General features: G+C 42.2%; 1 protein-coding gene and 1 long non-coding RNA gene across 10 annotated transcripts in view; one reads left to right on the top strand and one right to left on the bottom strand.

Moving 5' to 3' along the window:
• Positions 1-16,466, bottom strand: part of LOC309625419 — a 606,027-nt gene that overhangs the window by 334,295 nt on the left and 255,266 nt on the right. The window lies entirely within an intron of this gene.
• Positions 1-16,466, top strand: part of FRMD6 (FERM domain containing 6) — a 260,583-nt gene that overhangs the window by 169,226 nt on the left and 74,891 nt on the right. For 7 of the 9 annotated variants that reach the window (XM_082384828.1, XM_082384831.1, XM_082384830.1 and 4 more), the window contains one exon: positions 5,041-7,390. The exons of the other annotated variants lie outside the window; for them this stretch is intronic. The gene's annotated coding sequence lies outside the window, so the exon portion shown is untranslated. The remainder of the gene's footprint in view (positions 1-5,040; positions 7,391-16,466) is intronic. 9 annotated transcript variants of the gene reach the window in all.

Raw genomic sequence — 16,466 nt, 5'->3', positions numbered from 1 at the left:
CACATCAAGGAATATCAGTAGAGACAGAACATTGATAATTATACCATATGTTTATACTTTAAATATAAACATTAGGTAAACTGGCTGATGTATGATGTCCCATTCAAATCAACTGAAAGTCTTCTTAAGAGATTGATTCTTTCTCATCATTACCTGGGATATCTGTCCAAGAACCATCTCAGCAAATGTTAATCCTCTCCCATTCTCATCTCAGTGCCTTCTCTCTTTTCTCCACCTCACTCTCAAAGCAGCTGTGTGCGCTTGCGAGCGCACACACACACACACACACACACACACACACACACATACATACATACCCTCCCTACACACAGTTTATGCGATTCATTCATTCAACAAATATGTACCAGACACTGTTCTAGATGCTGGGGCCACAGCAGTCAGAGAGGTTAGATCTGTGCTTACATGAAGCTTATATTCTAAATGGAGAGACAGTTGACAAACAAGTGAACATATTCATAAATAATTTCAGATTGTGAAAATGCTACCAAAAAACTAAGTGATGTGATAATAAATTATTTTATATTCATTTGTATATTAAATCTGTACGTATATAAAATTATCATGTAGTAGGTATATATCCCCATTATTTTTTAAGAAATTGGGGTGAAAGTGACAAAAATTATTATCCAATATAGAACTATTGGCAGAAGAGAAAGTCATTAATTTGCTGATTCTGTTTTTCTGCTCCAGAAATCACATAGAATATTTGGCTTATGATATATGAATCACAAATACTTTATTAAAAGTTTTTAAAAGAAAGCAAGTTTAAGAAAGCCTATTCCCGCCCCCCCAACCCCGAATGGTCTTACCTTCAAAGCAAGATCTAGTTAAGAGTGCTACCAACCAGCACTTTATTCTCCCGGCCTGTCAAAACTAAACTTCAGGGTCTGAGATCCTTTGAGAACAATCTCAAATCCATGATCCCTAATTCCAACTCCATAGTCTAATTACCAGTGTCCCTTCTTCAAAGAACTAGAGCATAAGAATTCTGTTTAGGCTAACAGAATGATATATTAGGCTACCCTTGAAAAAGAAAAATGGAACCACTGCTTTGCCTGCAGAAGAATTTCTTAAGATTTTTTTGGCATTAGGTTCCATAGGCAAGCCAAACAAGAGTGAATGTAGGTTTTGTTTCTAAACTAGGATCAGGTGAAAGGGAAACATCGATCTAATGTGGGTGTTCACAAATACTTTTTCCCTTTTATCCTACCAGTTAATAATAACCAGCACGCCAGGACCTTGTGTTATAACCAAAATCCCAACCACTGCAGATGGGTAGGGCTGTCTCTTGGAGGCCCCACCAACAGAGTTCTTTAGCCTCAGTGAATCTCCTGTGAAATTCCAGAGAAAGCACGTCTTATTTGTACTTTTATCCATCATTCTTTTTTAAGCAACTAAAATCAAATTTAAGAGCATGTTCGTTATGCCTACAATCTACTCAAGGTAACCAAATTAAAACAGACTGGACAGATTTTAAACCTTCTTCATAAATGGACTTTCCCTCAAGAAAGCCAGAATCAGCCAGGCTGTAAGTCTGTATTCATTTGGGAAGATGGACGTTCATACCTCCCCCGTTCTAGTTCAGTATGTTTCATGTGCCTCAGGCACAAATCGATAAGATGGCATTTAAATATGGAAGAGAATTTCAGTGACATCTGTACTGTTATCATTTGTGTTTCAAAGTGACGCCACCTAGAATACTATCCCAGATAAAGATCATCAGCGTGTGCCCGAGGCATAACTCAAGAGTAACCAGTCTATCACCAGAGTCCTACTTCCTTTCCTTTCTCATCTGTCTCCCCCAATGGGGAGTGGAGGGCATTGCCTTCCATCTCTGGGGGGTAGGAATGTTTTCTTTCAGCTTTTCGGAGAGTAATCAAGGAATTGGACCGAAAAACTGCTCTGGGACCTTAAAGGCCCATTGTATAAACACACAAGCGGCATACATCAGGAGGTTTTATACTGTAGGCAGTCTACCCCTTGTCTTGTCCCTTCTACTAGACATTTTTTGGTATGAGGGCCCTTCTACCTGTCCTCAGTCTTCTCTAGAATGTGAAGCCCATGCATAAGGCAGCAGTGCTCTTTTCACACTTAATTCCAAGACCTCAGTGCAATTCTCTGTGCTGGGCTCTCCTACCTTGTGTACCTAATACCTCCGCTGTACCACTTAGAACGGCCTCTCCTCAAGAGTAAAGGGCCTGGCCTGCCCGCCCCCCGTCTTCTGGAAGCTTTTGTCTGGAGTATCAAGAATTCAAGCCCTCAGGGAATTGGAATGTGGTGTTTGTGGTGAAACTAAAACCATAACGGAATAGAAAGAAAGACGCTCTTCAAATGTATCTCCTGTAAACTTTTATATACTGTATTAAAACCAGACTTTGTCCCAGGATAATCAAGTTAACCTATTTAAAAACAGTGTCTCAAAATTTGATGGCCAAGAGAACAGAATTTAATGAATGCAGACTTTTTCAAGTTTGTATCTCTAAATTGGGTAAAGGTAAATCTTCCTGAGTTAGAGGTACATAATATTAATCCCAATGCTGTGCTGTCTCTGCAATATACAATTGACCCTTGAACAACCGAGGGGTGTGGGGTGGGATTTAGGGGCACCAACCCTCTGTGCAGTCAAAGATCCAAGAATAATTTATAGTTGGCCCTCCACATATACACATATACCCTCAGTTCCTCCATATGTGTGGTTTCTCTGTATCTGCAGTTCCATATCTGCAGATTCAACCAATAGCGGATCCTGTAGTACTGTAGTATTAACTATTGAAAAAAATCCACATGTAAGTGGATCTGTGCAGTTCGAACTTGTGTTGTTCAGGGGTCAAATGTAATTCTTTCTATTCCTGGTTAGCGATTCCTGGTATATAATAATGAGACAGCTGGATTAAATGACTGTTAATCAATTCTCCTGCCTTTCCTTGAGAATTAAAATATCCTTTGGTGTTTTTATTTTACAGAACACAATTTATATACTAGCTGAGAATAATAAAAAGGGCACTTGGAGTTTTAGTCAGTGAAAACCAGGACTACATCACTGCACTATTTGTTTCCACAAGTGATTCTTTTTTTCTTTCAAAGTGATATACGTTAGCTAAAGGGACATTTAAGACCTTAGAGTAGGACTTACTTAAATTTATTTTGCTTTAAAATGCATTTTGTTTAGCTTTTTCAATGAACTTCAGTAATTACCAAAAAGAAAAAGGAACCTAATTTCTTTACTATGACCTTCAGCCAGAATGATGAACAGTATTTAATTTAGGGAAAGTATTCTTTAAAAGCTAATATGTCAAATTACTGGCTTCTCCCTTTGACTAGAATTTATATTTCAGCATTAAAACATACGGTAAGTCCCAAATTCCCTTGAATTATGTATAAAAGATGAAAAATAACTAAGCTTTTTTCTTCTAACATACTGAACTCATCTTAATTCTTAACATACTATTCTGGTGTTTGGAAAATATCAATACTTATAAAGGAATGTAAATTATAGCAGTTCACATCTCTTAGTTTTCTATACAACTGTGTTTCTTCCATAAAAGTGTGTAACTATCACCCACCAAACCTTAAGCCTCTTCAATTCCAAAATGAGGCTACGGCCATTGTCCTTTAAAACCATGTCTCCGTGCACCTGCTCATTCTGCGCTCTCTTCCTAAGATACCCTAACCCATGGTTCCCACATGTGTCTTCACTTAGAATAATCTGGGGATTTTGAAAACACTCCCAAGCCCAGGTCACATCCCAGGCCAATTAAATCATATGCCTGGTACACAGGCATCAGGAGTTCTTTTTAAAGTCCCCAGGTGGTTGCAATATGCTGCCAAGTTTGAGAACCACCACCTCAACCAACTTGTTCCCAAACTGTCCTTCATCCTTCCCATCTCAGTTGACAGGGTATGTCTGAAGCCCTCCCTGAAGGTTCTAGGCCTTCCCATTACTCCTCCTGCATATCTCTACCATAGCAAGCAGTAAAAAGTATATTGTAACTGTTTACCTGCTCACCTGTTCCCTCAAACTACTCCAAGAGTCTATTTTTAGGTCTGAATCCCACAGTCTCACCCTGTGCTTGGTGTAAGGGCGTACTCAATAAATATATTCATGGAACGAATAACTTCTTCCTGATAAAACTAAAGCAAAAACATACAGTTATGTTAATATTTATATGTTATGGAGAAAGTATTAGTTTAAGATGTGTTTTAGGATAATGTTTCACTTGATAGGCAATGTCTCATATTTAGGAAAACATCTCATCATACCAATGAAAATAAATCTATATCTCAACATCAAAAAGAATAATAAAATATAACTTTACCTACAAAACTTCATTCTTTATTGTAATAAGCACAGAAAAACGTTTCCTGTGATAAGAAACATCTAAAACAACCCATCCTTTCTCAGTTCCATTTCCATCTTGAGTGGATTATGCGTTGTTTTCCAAAGCAATCCTTTCCGAATTTTATGATGTTTCAGGGGTTTATAAAACTGATTTTTAAGAGTTTTAAAGTACTTAGTTGGGACTTCCCTGGCGGTCCAGTGGTTAAGACTCCGTGCTTCCAATGCAGCGGGCTGGGGTTCAATCCCTAGTCTGGGAACTAAGATCCCACATGCCACGTGGCGTGGCCAAAATAAATAAACAAATAAATAAATAAGTACTTAGTTTACAAAATGTATCATGTTAAGAGTCTATGTTTATCAAGGTATTCATACTGTTAACATGATCATTATACTTAAAAAAATTCATACAGTAAGTTTTGCTATAATCAAATTCTAGACAATAAACCCAATCTTAAACGCATGTTTTAAAAAAGGGTTTTTTTTTATTTTTTATTTTTTTGCCTTATATATCCTGAGAGGTTTATTGATTTCTTTCTTTTTTCAATGTAATTGTAGCTTCTTTTCATTAGTAGGAGTGATAATATGATGTTTTATTGTGGTAAAAGATATATAACATAAAATTTACCATGTTTCCAGGTTTGTTGAGATATAATTGACATATAACATTTTATTTGTTTCAGGTATACAGCATGAAGGTTTGATATACGTATAGATGGTGAAATGATTACAATACAAGTTAACATCTATCACCTCATATAGTTCCAAATTCTGTGTGCATGTGTGTTAACTTTCAAGATCTACCCTCTAAGCAACTTTCAAATATACAATACGTTGTTTTCAACTTTAGTCACCATGCTGTATGTTACATCCCCAGTACTTATTTACCTTATAGCTGAAAGTCTGTACCTTTTGAACACCTTCACCCATTTTGACCACTCCCACTCACCCCTTCCTCTGGCAACTGACCAATCTGTCCTCTATATCTATGAGTTTGGGGTTTTTTTAGAGTCCACATATAAGTGATATCATATTTAAAATATTTTGCTCCTTGGGTTACCTATTCATCTCATATTGCAGCAATGTTTTACAGTCTAACAATATGTTATTCTTTATCTGCTAGATTTTTATGCATGAAGCCTGAAAAAAAAATCAAATTTAGGAACTGTTTTCCAAGACAGTATTATATTTCTCACTTGTCTCACATCAAGTTAATTTAAGACCTTAACAACTACTGTTCAATATGCACTCATTCTGAATGCATATTAAAGACAAAAATGAGAGAAAAAGCATAATCCTCCACTTTTTAAACGCCAACATTGTAATCAACTACTAAACAAAAATTTAAATTTAGTCTGTTAATTAAATACAGCTAATTTAAAAGGTAGTCATTGGAACATGGTTCTTGACCTCCTTCCTATAACGGGAGTCATGACTTTAAAGCATGAGTGCAATAGGCTTAGAAACTGTTCTGCTTTATCTGAAATAAGCTCCGAATGTATTTTCAATTGTGGAAAGGCAAAAAGATTACCGTTCCTAGTATTCAGTTCTAATGTCATGGTTCCCAAAATGTAAAAGCTGTGAATAAGACAACTATTCCAAGGAAGCTTCAGCTGTGAACACAAAACGGAATTTCTTTTGCCATGCAAACAAGGCACACATACTTTCAACCAATAACAGCTAGCTTTATACATTTATGTTTGGATCAAAAGAGCAGGGCAATTTTAAAGCTGGTTTCTGTTAGCATCAGTCTGATCTGGGGTGGTGTCCTTTCTTAGGTCCTCTGCTTCCTTGTCTCCTTGTCACATGCAGACCCACCCCATCGCTCCTTTAGTGAGGGGCCCTGTGGGGCGTTACTGCCGCCCCTGGCCAGGGCTCACCGGATCAGCAGGCAACAGAAGACCTAGGAGGGTAGAAGCCTGGGGGGCTGGGGGTGGGCGGGTTGGAGCTCTGTGGGTCGCGGGCCTGGGGGCCAGGTGGATGCTGGTTCTCTCTTCGTCTCCAGTCCCCAGAAGCTGGTCCAGTTGGCGCAGGCTGACTGGAGAGGCGTAACTCACCCCTTCCCTAGACCCAACAACTAAAAGTGGCAAAGAAATCTCCATCTCCTGTCCTGAGTCTTAGTGTCATAAAAAATATCTTCCACTGGCCCTTCGCATCACGCGCCGACCCTCGGCTACCATCAAGAGCGGACAGGTATAATTTCTGAGAGGTCACTGGCACTAAAACCACAGCGGATAGAGAGGCCTTGTCTACCTGAAGACCTGGAGAGGCAGAGTTAGCGGGGGAGGCTTGGCTTCCTCGGCGGCGCCCCCTCCATCCAGCATAAAACCCGCGAAAGAGCGGCGTCCTGAGTAGTGGGTGGGCAGGTGGGTGCGAGACAGGAGGACGGGAGGGAGCAAGGAATCACGAAGCCTCCTCCGCTGGGACCGCCTCCTCTCTCAGTGGCCTCCCCACAGTCGCTCCGAATTAATAAGACGAAGATCAGGCCAAATTGCCGCCCCCGGCCAGCCCAACCGGGCTCCGGAGGGAGCGATCCCCGGGAGCGGGGGTCCGCGCGTCGGAAGGGGCCATTAGGCTAGAAGGCGGGTAGCTGACAGTGTCCCCTCGCGCCTCCGTCTCCGTCTCGCGGGGAAAGGCCTAGATCGCCGCGGTCCTAACACAGCATCCGTCTGCGGCTCGCCTCCCTCTCCGACCCCGGAGGCGTGGCGCCCTCGGCTTCCTCCCGCCCCCGACTCGCGGCACCCCTCCGCAGGACGCTTGGTTGGGCCCGGGGCGGGGCCTGCAGGCGCTCCACGTGCGGCTGCAAGCTCCGCTCCCGCGGCTCTGCCACCGCCCCCGCCACCTCTGGGCCGACGGGGGGCGGAGCCTCGGGGGGCGGGGCGGGAGGCGTGGGCGAGGGGCGGGGCGGACGCGGAGCACTCGTCCGGCTGCCCAGGCCAAGGGGCTGAGAGCAGTGGGGCAGGCGTGGCGGCCGCAGGAAGGCACTGAGAGCTGACGGGAGTCCGACGCCTGGTGCTGCGAGCTTTCTCCGAGGTAAGACCAGGAACCCGGCTCCCCAGGACGCCCCCCCCAGCCCGGCCACCGCGCCCCGGCCGCTCACTGTGCCCCTTGCCGGCCGGGTGGCGGTGGCTGGACGGGACTTCGGGAGGGCTTCTGGAAGTCGCGAGCCCCAGCCCAGGCGGTGTCCCCTTCTCTGCGTCTTTCTTCGCCTTCTCGTCGCTGCCTCGGCTCTGGGCGTCGGGCACCGGGCTGGAAGGTCGCTTTTCCGCGAGTCGGAGCTCGCCCACGCCGGGAAGGGAGGACGGGGCCCCGGGGCAGCCGAGCCGGGCGGCGGGGGAGGCGAGGAGCTCCGGGGCCGCGTCTGCGGCGAGGGCGGGAGGCCGGCCGGGGCTGTGGGCTGCGCCCCCGGGCTCGGTGCCCGTGCTCGGCTTCCCGGTGGTCGCCGGCGCCCTGGGCTTGGGGCGCCTGCCCTTCGCGCCCCGTCGCTGTGACCCGGTGGCGGGGCCAGCCCCTGAACCCCGGAATTCCTGGGTGCCGCCTGTTGTGCGCGCGTCGGCCCGGGCAGCCCGACTGCGGGAGGGGACCTGAGGCGCGAGGTCTGCCCCATCGTCCCCTAGTCGGGGGAGCCGGAGGCTGAGCTCGGGCTCGGCGACGCCGGAAGGGGGCCTTGGTGGGATGCGAGTGGGGGGCGCGGCCTACAGAATTTGGGTTCCTGGTGGAGCTGGCGGAGCGCAGGCCCGGCCCGGGGCAGAGGAGACCCCCAGCTGCTGATCGGGGAGGGCCAGGACCTGTCAGGGATGGACAGCTGGGAGCCACCGGGTGAGGTCCACAGGGATTATAGCAGCACCTCCAGTCCCGGGACAGCATAACCTAATGGTGAGGGCGTTTTCTTGAAGGCAGGAAAAAATGGAAAGCTGTCAAAATAAGCCCATTTTAAAGTTGAAATGAAAGTTGGCGGATTTTCAGGCCGTGCAGTTGTGTAGCTAGTGTCCAAAGAAATATTAGCTCCTTGACACCCTTTTCGTTTGGATTTCTTAGCAAAAATCTGTTTTGCCAGTATTTCCCTCAGGAGTTGTGCATTGCCCGCAGCGGGGAAGGAAAACTTAAGCAAGCGTTCTCGGGTTGCTTTTAACTTGCCTGTGCTCTCCAGCCTTTTTGAGTGTGCAGAAAAAGTATCTCTTGCTGGATTTCTCATGTAGGATTCCGTCTCTTCTTCTCTGGGACCCGACGATGTTTGTTTATTGGTTTTATAAGCATCTATTTAAATTTAGTCCTTGAACGAAATACTCCCCGTTGCCACAGGGTGTAGTTTAGGGATTAGAGAATACTGTTGGATAAAACTGCTAGTGGCTTCATTTTGCAAGAATGTAAGTCATTTCCTTTCTGTGATTTCAGGGAGTTGATATTTCACAGCATCAAAACTTTGTGGGGAAAATTTTCCGTAATACATCTGTCATTAAAAAGGCTTTTGACTTTTGGATTTCTCTTCTTAGAGCAGGGCATAAATTTAGACTCAGCAGTGTTAAAGTATCAGAAGTTTTTCAGAATCTACAGCATCTGAAACTATTGTAGAAGGTAATTTTAACAAGCACCAAGACCGGCAAACTGCCTGCAGGATAGAGAGTGGGGGAGGGGAGAAGACCAGAAGAGAGAGGCAGGAAAACAGATGCCTGTGTTGTTGTCCTTTGTCGTATAAAACTTCTGGCACTTAATCATTTTTCCTTGGGTGTGGTTTTGAGAAATAAAAGTATTACGTTAAAAATGAAAATACTCCACAGTATGAGACAGCTGACATTAGAATGCTCTTTCAGTATGTTTGTAAACATATTGGATTTACATTTCATATTAAAATGGACTTCTGGGATTATTAGATGAGAAGGGTCCCCCAGGGGATATCTAGTATCAAGTTATCTGCAGGATATCTTTTCCAGAAAGCAGACTGCCTGTAATATGAACTAATTCCCCCCCACCCCCCTTTGAATTGCTTGTAAGAGTGCCTGAGATCTGACACTGATGGACCACAGTAATCAGTTCTTGCAGGGCCCCAAACATTTCAAGGGACAGGAAATCTTTCTCTGTTGCTACCCCCTCCTTTTTGGTGGGGCAACAGGGGTAAGCTACCAGCTTCAAATACATAATTTGAACTTGCAGATTTAAGGTGCTCCTGGCTCTACAGGAAAACTGAATGGGCCAGGATGAAGACCGCTGCTTTTGAAAGCGAAATGTCAATGTGCTAGGTAATAATCTTTAGCTACAAGTTCTTTAGAAACTCATTCAGCTGGTCTAGTTGAATTGGGGGAGGGGGGTGGGTTGTAGAGCTTTTCTGATTTCTGAACTTTGTTTCCACTTTTAACTACACTTACAAAGCTTTTGGCTTTCAGAACTTATGACATAATAGACCATGTAGCCTTTTGCTGCAGATGCTTGAAATGAAAGTTTCAAACAGAATTGTTTTTGACTGAGCTGTCAAGTTCAGAGTTTAGTGTAAATGAGTCCTGTCTCACAAGTAACTTTTTTGATAAAGGAATTCTTTGTAGTTTTCAACTTGAATGTTGCAGATTTTGATTTCTGAGTCTGTGGGTTTTTAAAAAAAAAACTAAAACCTGCAAACAATTATTTTAATACATGAAAACCGGCACCAAGAAAAGATTAATTCAGTCCAGATGTAAAAATGTATGTGAATTTTAGATTTGGATGATCTCAACCAGTTTTCCCTTTTGTTGATGAGGCTGCCTGGATCCCAGATGGCATTCACAAATTATCCCTTAGGTGGTTTTCTGAGTTCAGAACTAAATTTCACCAGCCTTCTCTAAAGTCATTTTAATATTTTTTCAAGTCTTCTGAAGGATAGAAAGTTTTCTGCATTTATAGAGAGATGGATTTTTCATACTACTCATTAATACTAACCTTATAAATGCTCTGGTTTGGTAGATGAAGCCTATGGGGAAACTGGAGGTAATCAGTATCGTGTATTCTTTTTCTTTTTTTTTTTTTAATTAAGAGGTACAAAACTCCAGTTATAAGAATTGTGTATCCTTATGGGCAAAGCATAGAAGCTTTGGTTTTCGCTTATGCAATTCCAACTTTCTTCTTTTAAAGGAAAAAGTTTTAAATGTGTTTACAATCTTCAGTAGAATCCTGTTGTTAACAGTTTGTGGTCTCTGATATAGCAATTGTATGATGAGCCTCTACCGTTCTTTCTCAACAAGAAACAGCAAACACAACTAATAAGAAGACTCCAGCATTTTTTTAGCTTGTACTCCCAATACCAGAGTTATAAAGTATGTGTGTTATATATTTAAAATTATATATTTTTAGGAAGTCTTTGTATGATTATATAATTATACATTTTGGGTGTTTGAATACATTATGATTGTATATAAAACAATCCAGTGTAGGAGGGGGGGAAAGGAAAGATTTAGTGAAGGAATTTATGAGTGATGAAATTTTAGTTAAAATGTATCTTTCCTGAAACCCAAACAGGAAAAATGGTATTGTTGGTCTCTGTAGTTAAACTTTGATATAGGGAGTAGTTGAGAGGGCTTTTTGAATTGCACATTCTTCTGAGGAAGAGGCTTTGGGGGCCTATAAAAATAAGTAGAAACAAGTTAAAGGGATAATTTGAGAGGAAGGAAGAAGTAGAATACTGGGCATTGAATTGCAAGGAGCATCTAAACCTAGAAGGATGAGTATTGAGAGCAAGGCTGAAGTAGGGAAAGCTTTCTATTTAAAAGTGTAAATTAAAGAAGATCTTTTTAGCTGAGAAAAAAAAGGATTAGAATTAAGGTGCCCTATAAGGTCTGTATACAACATGAAATAGTGCTGCGGAGTGATATTTATCCTGGAAACCTTGCCTGCATTTGTGTTGAATCACTAGTTTGGTGTTAAATATTGCATTCAGGGACTGGATGCTTATTACTGTCCTCTGCTCCCCCTCTCCCCCTTATACCCCCCCACCTCCACTTCCCATTTCAAAGGCTGGAAACATTTTTTGTCTAAGTTCTAATGATTCGAGAAATATTTAATTAGTCCTCCAGCATTTGGGAGAACTGCTAATGCCCACCCCCCATGCTGTGGGACCAGAGGGACTCTACAGCAATATTGGCTGAAGTTATCATAAAGTTTTGAGTGAAAACAAGCCATCTGTGTTTCCAGTTATCTTATATGATTTAGTGGTGTAATTACTTCTGATGCAACTTTGTGTACTATCACTTTTCATACGTATCAAATGGAGCAGTCCTGCAGTATACCATATTGATCAAAGAGGGATCCTAGAACATTGGGGAGGGGAAAGAAATCACTGATCTGACAGCTGGTATAACGTAAGGAGGAAAGTGTTGTGCCGAAACATTCACGGATAAACCAAACATAGAGCAAAGGAGAAGGCATTTTTTTCCTGGAGCTTCCTTGGAGTTGTCTGTAGCACAGAGTTTTCTGGAATGCCTTTCTCTACCTATGTGGCCTTACCTAGCAGAGTTTAATCTATACAGCAAGAATCTAGGTAGAGATTTGGTCATTAACCAAATCATTTCATTAATGTGGTAATTGGGATAATTCTGATCAAAAGTATTTATTTTGAGCCTCCATATTCCAATTAGATTATCCTGGGATATTTTCAGATGTTTTCTAATAACTTTGCCTTTGTACATGTATGTTATAGAACTCTGAGCAGAAATGTTTTACTGGTATATGAAGATAGAGGGAAAAGCAATATTTTATACTACCTTATAGCCACAGTTTCATGTGAGGGAGGAAATCATTATAAAAATCAAGGAAATTCTGGATGAAGATTTTAGGAAATTAATGATGTTTCTCACTTAGCTTCTCACGTGGTTCTTTGTCTGATTCACATTAAATGAAATGTAATTAATTTTCTCCCTACAGGTAGCAGTACTTACACTGTCCAGTTTTAGTAGATGGCTTTTGTTTGGAGGGAGTAGGTGTCCCTGTGGCTTTATTTCTTTGAACTCGTTCCTGAATAATTACATACAGCCAGAAAAATGCACAGATCAGAAGTGTACGGCACAAAGTGATCATATCTAGGCAACCAGCATCCAAATCAAGAAACAGAACCTTACCAGGCACACCGCCCCCCCCCACCCCCCGCCCCAGCTCCAAGTTTCTTGCAGTCATAATCCCTGCCCCAAGGATGACCACTATTCTGACTTTTACTGCTGTAGGATAGTTTTAACCTGTTTTAGGGTTGCATTCATTTATTTTTCTTAATTTTTAAAAAAATTTATTTATTTTACTTTTTTACTTTTGGCTGTGTTGGGTCTTCGTTGCTGCACACGGGCTTTCTCTAGTTGCGGCGAGTGGGGGCTACTCTTCATTGTGGTTTGCGGGCTTCTCATCGCGATGGCTTCTCTTGTTGCGGAGCACAGGCTCTAGGTGTGTGGGCTCAGTAGTTGTGGCACGTGAGCTTCAGTAGTTGTGGCTCGCGGGCTGTAGAGCGCAGGGTCAGTCGTTGTGGCGCATGGGCTTGGTTGCTCCGCGGCATGTGGGATCTTCCCGGACCAGGGCTCGAACCCGTGTCCCCTGCATTGGCAGGCAGATTCTTAACCACTGCACCACCAGGGAAGCCCCTCTTGGGCTGCATTTGAATGCAATCAAGTATAAGTTCTTTTTCGTGTCTTTTTAAACTCAACGTGGTGTCATGTCCAAACTGATTCAGGTAGCAGTACTTCTTTTTTCTTTTATTTCTGTGAATAAATATACCTAGTTTGGTTATCCATTCTGTTGATAGACATTTGGGTAGTTTGGGGCTGATGTGTGGGGCTTGACCTTTTGATGGCTCAAGAAAAATCAAGCAGTTTGGAATTGAAAAAAGAGTAATCTTAAGATTAAAAGAAAAAAATACATCAGAAACGTGAGAGAAAAAAATACAATATCACACAAACAATAAAGGCTCAACTCAGTCCACAGAATCCTAGTGTTTCAGGGACACATTTCGGAATATACCAACTGGATATTGCCGGATTTCACTTGAGAATTGGGAAAAGGTAAGGGACCTTAGGTGACAGCTAGCCCCTTCATTTCTTAAAGGTGAGGGGACTGAAGATCCAAAAGACTGAGTGACTCAGAGTCTCACAGCTAATGACAGTGCCAAGAGTAGAAGCTGCTTCTGACTTCCAGTCTAGTCTAGACTAGTGCCATCTGAGGGCTGAAACCCAGCTCACTACTCTGTTGTCCAAGCAGTGAGTCCACTGGCCTGGAGCATGGGGTGCCCTTTCCTGATCCACACAAAGATATCCTGTGGGTCAGTTCAGATGGAAGCAGACCTGCCCAGAGAAAATGGAGCTGTGGCCCAGTGAGGCAGAATTATACTTCCTCAAGCCTGCTCTGCCTCTGCCCTCAGTACAGAGCCCTTGGAATTTCTGTTTAACCCCTTTCTCCTTCTCTCCTCTCTACTAGGGCTCTCCAGTGAGACTTTGGGTTATAAGCGCCAAGTAGGTGATATCTTGAGGTCCCTCCTGGCTCATTGTTTTATTCATCCATAAACAATCTAGGATTGACCCCAGTTTCAAAGGGCTGCTCTCTAAATATTTTCAGAATAGTTTATTCTTAAGGATAAGAATATATATAAATATATATTTTTTGCCTCTTCCTGCCATTATGTCACCCCCTTTCTATACACTTTTCTCCTCCATTCTGCCCCCCCCCCACCCCCTTTAAGTTATCTTTTCTTAAATATCCCTGGAAACATCCAGTTTCTGGTCTCTGTCTACCAAAAACAACAGTGAAATTCTGATGCTGAAATCTGTGGCAATTATTGTAATAAGTGCTCCCAGGAAGCACTTATTGTAATAAAATATAGGATTATGAGAAATCTGATAGGTAAAACAAAGTGCTTGTGAAGGAAGACTGTTGGTATAGATATTTTCTTTCATGTTTCCCTAAAGAGAAAAAGGACATTTTCGTGGTTCAAGAAAAGACTCAGAATTTCAACTTAGGCTCATTAGGAAGGTGAAAAAAAGGTAAAACAAACAAACAAATAAAAAAAAGCAAAACCTGAAGTTTCATAAATGGGTAGTAAATAACATATCCTGCTCAAATGAGATACAGCTTATAACAGCAAAAACTTAGCATGTATAATCTTAGCAAATAAGAGATAAATAAGAGATACCTGGGGGAAGAGTGCTCACCATAGGGCCTGACAAATTGCTCACTGAAATTACCACAGAAAAGAGTAATAAGTTTTGAAGACAAAATGGAAGAAAGGCAGTAGAATATAAACGTTAAGAACAAGATTTTTGAGATTAGTTCTCTGGGGTCCAAATCTAGGCTCCACTGTTTTCTGGTGTGTAACCTTGGGGAAGTTACTTAACTCTCTGAATCTCTTTTTCCTCATCTGTAAAATGAAGATAATAATAGCAACTATCTCACAGGGTTGTTTTGATTAAGTGAAATAGCACATGTAAAGCAAGTGCCATGGTGTGACACATAGTAAACAGTCAAGAAACGTTGGCTTTTATTACTTAACAGAAAAAGAAATGATGTATACAAAGATTTCTAGCTATTGGAAATCCCTAAGCTTTTGTTTACAAGCAGTTGTTCACAAGATTTTTTTTTTTTAATTTTTAAGTATTTGTTTATTTATTTATTTATGGCTGTGTTGGGTCTTCGTTTCTGTGCGAGGGCTTCCTCTAGTTGCGGCGAGCGGGGGCCGCTCTTCATCGCGGTGCGCGGGCCTCTCACCATCGCGGCCTCTCCTGTTGTGGAGCACAGGCTCCAGACGCGCAGGCTCAGTAATTGTGGCTCACGGGCCCAGCTGCTTCGCGGCATGTGGGATCTTCCCAGACCAGGGCTCGAACCCGTGTCCCCTGCATTAGCAGGCAGATTCTCAACCACTGCGCCACCAGGGAAGCCCTGGTCACAAGATTTTATTTTGTGTTTTGATCACATTAAGTAGGCAACAAATTATAGTATTTCTCAGTTACAGATATTGGGCAATCTATACTGCTGCACTAAGAATAGCTGGCATGTCCCACTGATCACTAATTGAGTTATTTTTCCTAATTCTCCTATTTCCAGCAGTCTCATTCCCGCAGCTTCTGCCTGCTTGCTAATATTTCTTTCCAGCTGCCAAAAAGTAAATTTACAGATTTAAAAAATTCTCTTTGTGATGAATAATGTTGTACAAAGTACTTTTAAACTTAGAGTACGAGTGTCCCATGTCTTTTTCTCTTGTACTCTGTAGATTTCATGTGAGTCCTTTTTAAGAAAGCCACTATTACTGGGATAAAGCAATTGTTTCTTCCTCCCAGCCCCACGCCCCACCATTGGCACAGTTTATAAAACGTGGGCCAGACCCCTTTACGATTTTCTGTTAGGCCCAAAACTTAAGATTTTTAAACCATTCATTCAAAGAAAATTAATAGTCTGAAAGTTTCAAAGGAGTTTTTATGAAAAACAAACTTAAGCACATTAGAAAGACACATTTACATCTAAATAGCATAATTACAAATCCAGTCAAAATAGGCACAGGATAGTCCAGAATAATCATGGTGTCATTCTGCTCTGTTCATTAAAAGGGGAGCCTACCCCAGATAACCCTGTGCCCTGTTATGTGTTGTATAATATCTTAAATTTAATAAACTTAATACTTTAAAAATGTTCACCAGGTCCCTCAAAAAACAGGTTTTGCTTCTGTATGAAGTATCCAGGACTGTGTTGAATACTTACTGCAAGTCCTGCCAAAGGGTTTCTTGTCTTGGTGGGGGAACAAAATATATGTGTTTGGAGAGGTATTAGATATTTCCCAGTAAGTGCTAAGTGGACTCCAGGAGCAGAACCAATGATGGCCAAAGGTAGGATGGCCCTAGCTTCCCTGGGGCTGCTGGATTTGGGTTGGGTCAGGAGATCAGGCTGGGACCTTTGTATTCCTCAAGTGCAAAGGACCTTTTCTAGGAGCAACAGAAATGTTCAGGATTTGGTAAAAGTCTCAAATATTAAAAGAAAATTATGAAATTGAAACTATTAAATGTTTAAATTCATTCATTCATTCAACATAATACATGCCTACTGTGTGCTAGACACTGTTCTAGGCTCCATAGCTACGTCAGTGAACAAAATAAATAAAATAATCCGGCCTTTATGGAGCTTATAT

This window comes from Balaenoptera borealis (assembly GCF_965194805.1).
Source record: "Balaenoptera borealis genome assembly, chromosome: 3".
Classification (NCBI taxonomy): Eukaryota; Metazoa; Chordata; class Mammalia; order Artiodactyla; family Balaenopteridae; genus Balaenoptera; species Balaenoptera borealis.
Note: the sequence above shows the minus strand (reverse complement) of the source record. Positions and strands in the feature narration are given on the sequence as shown.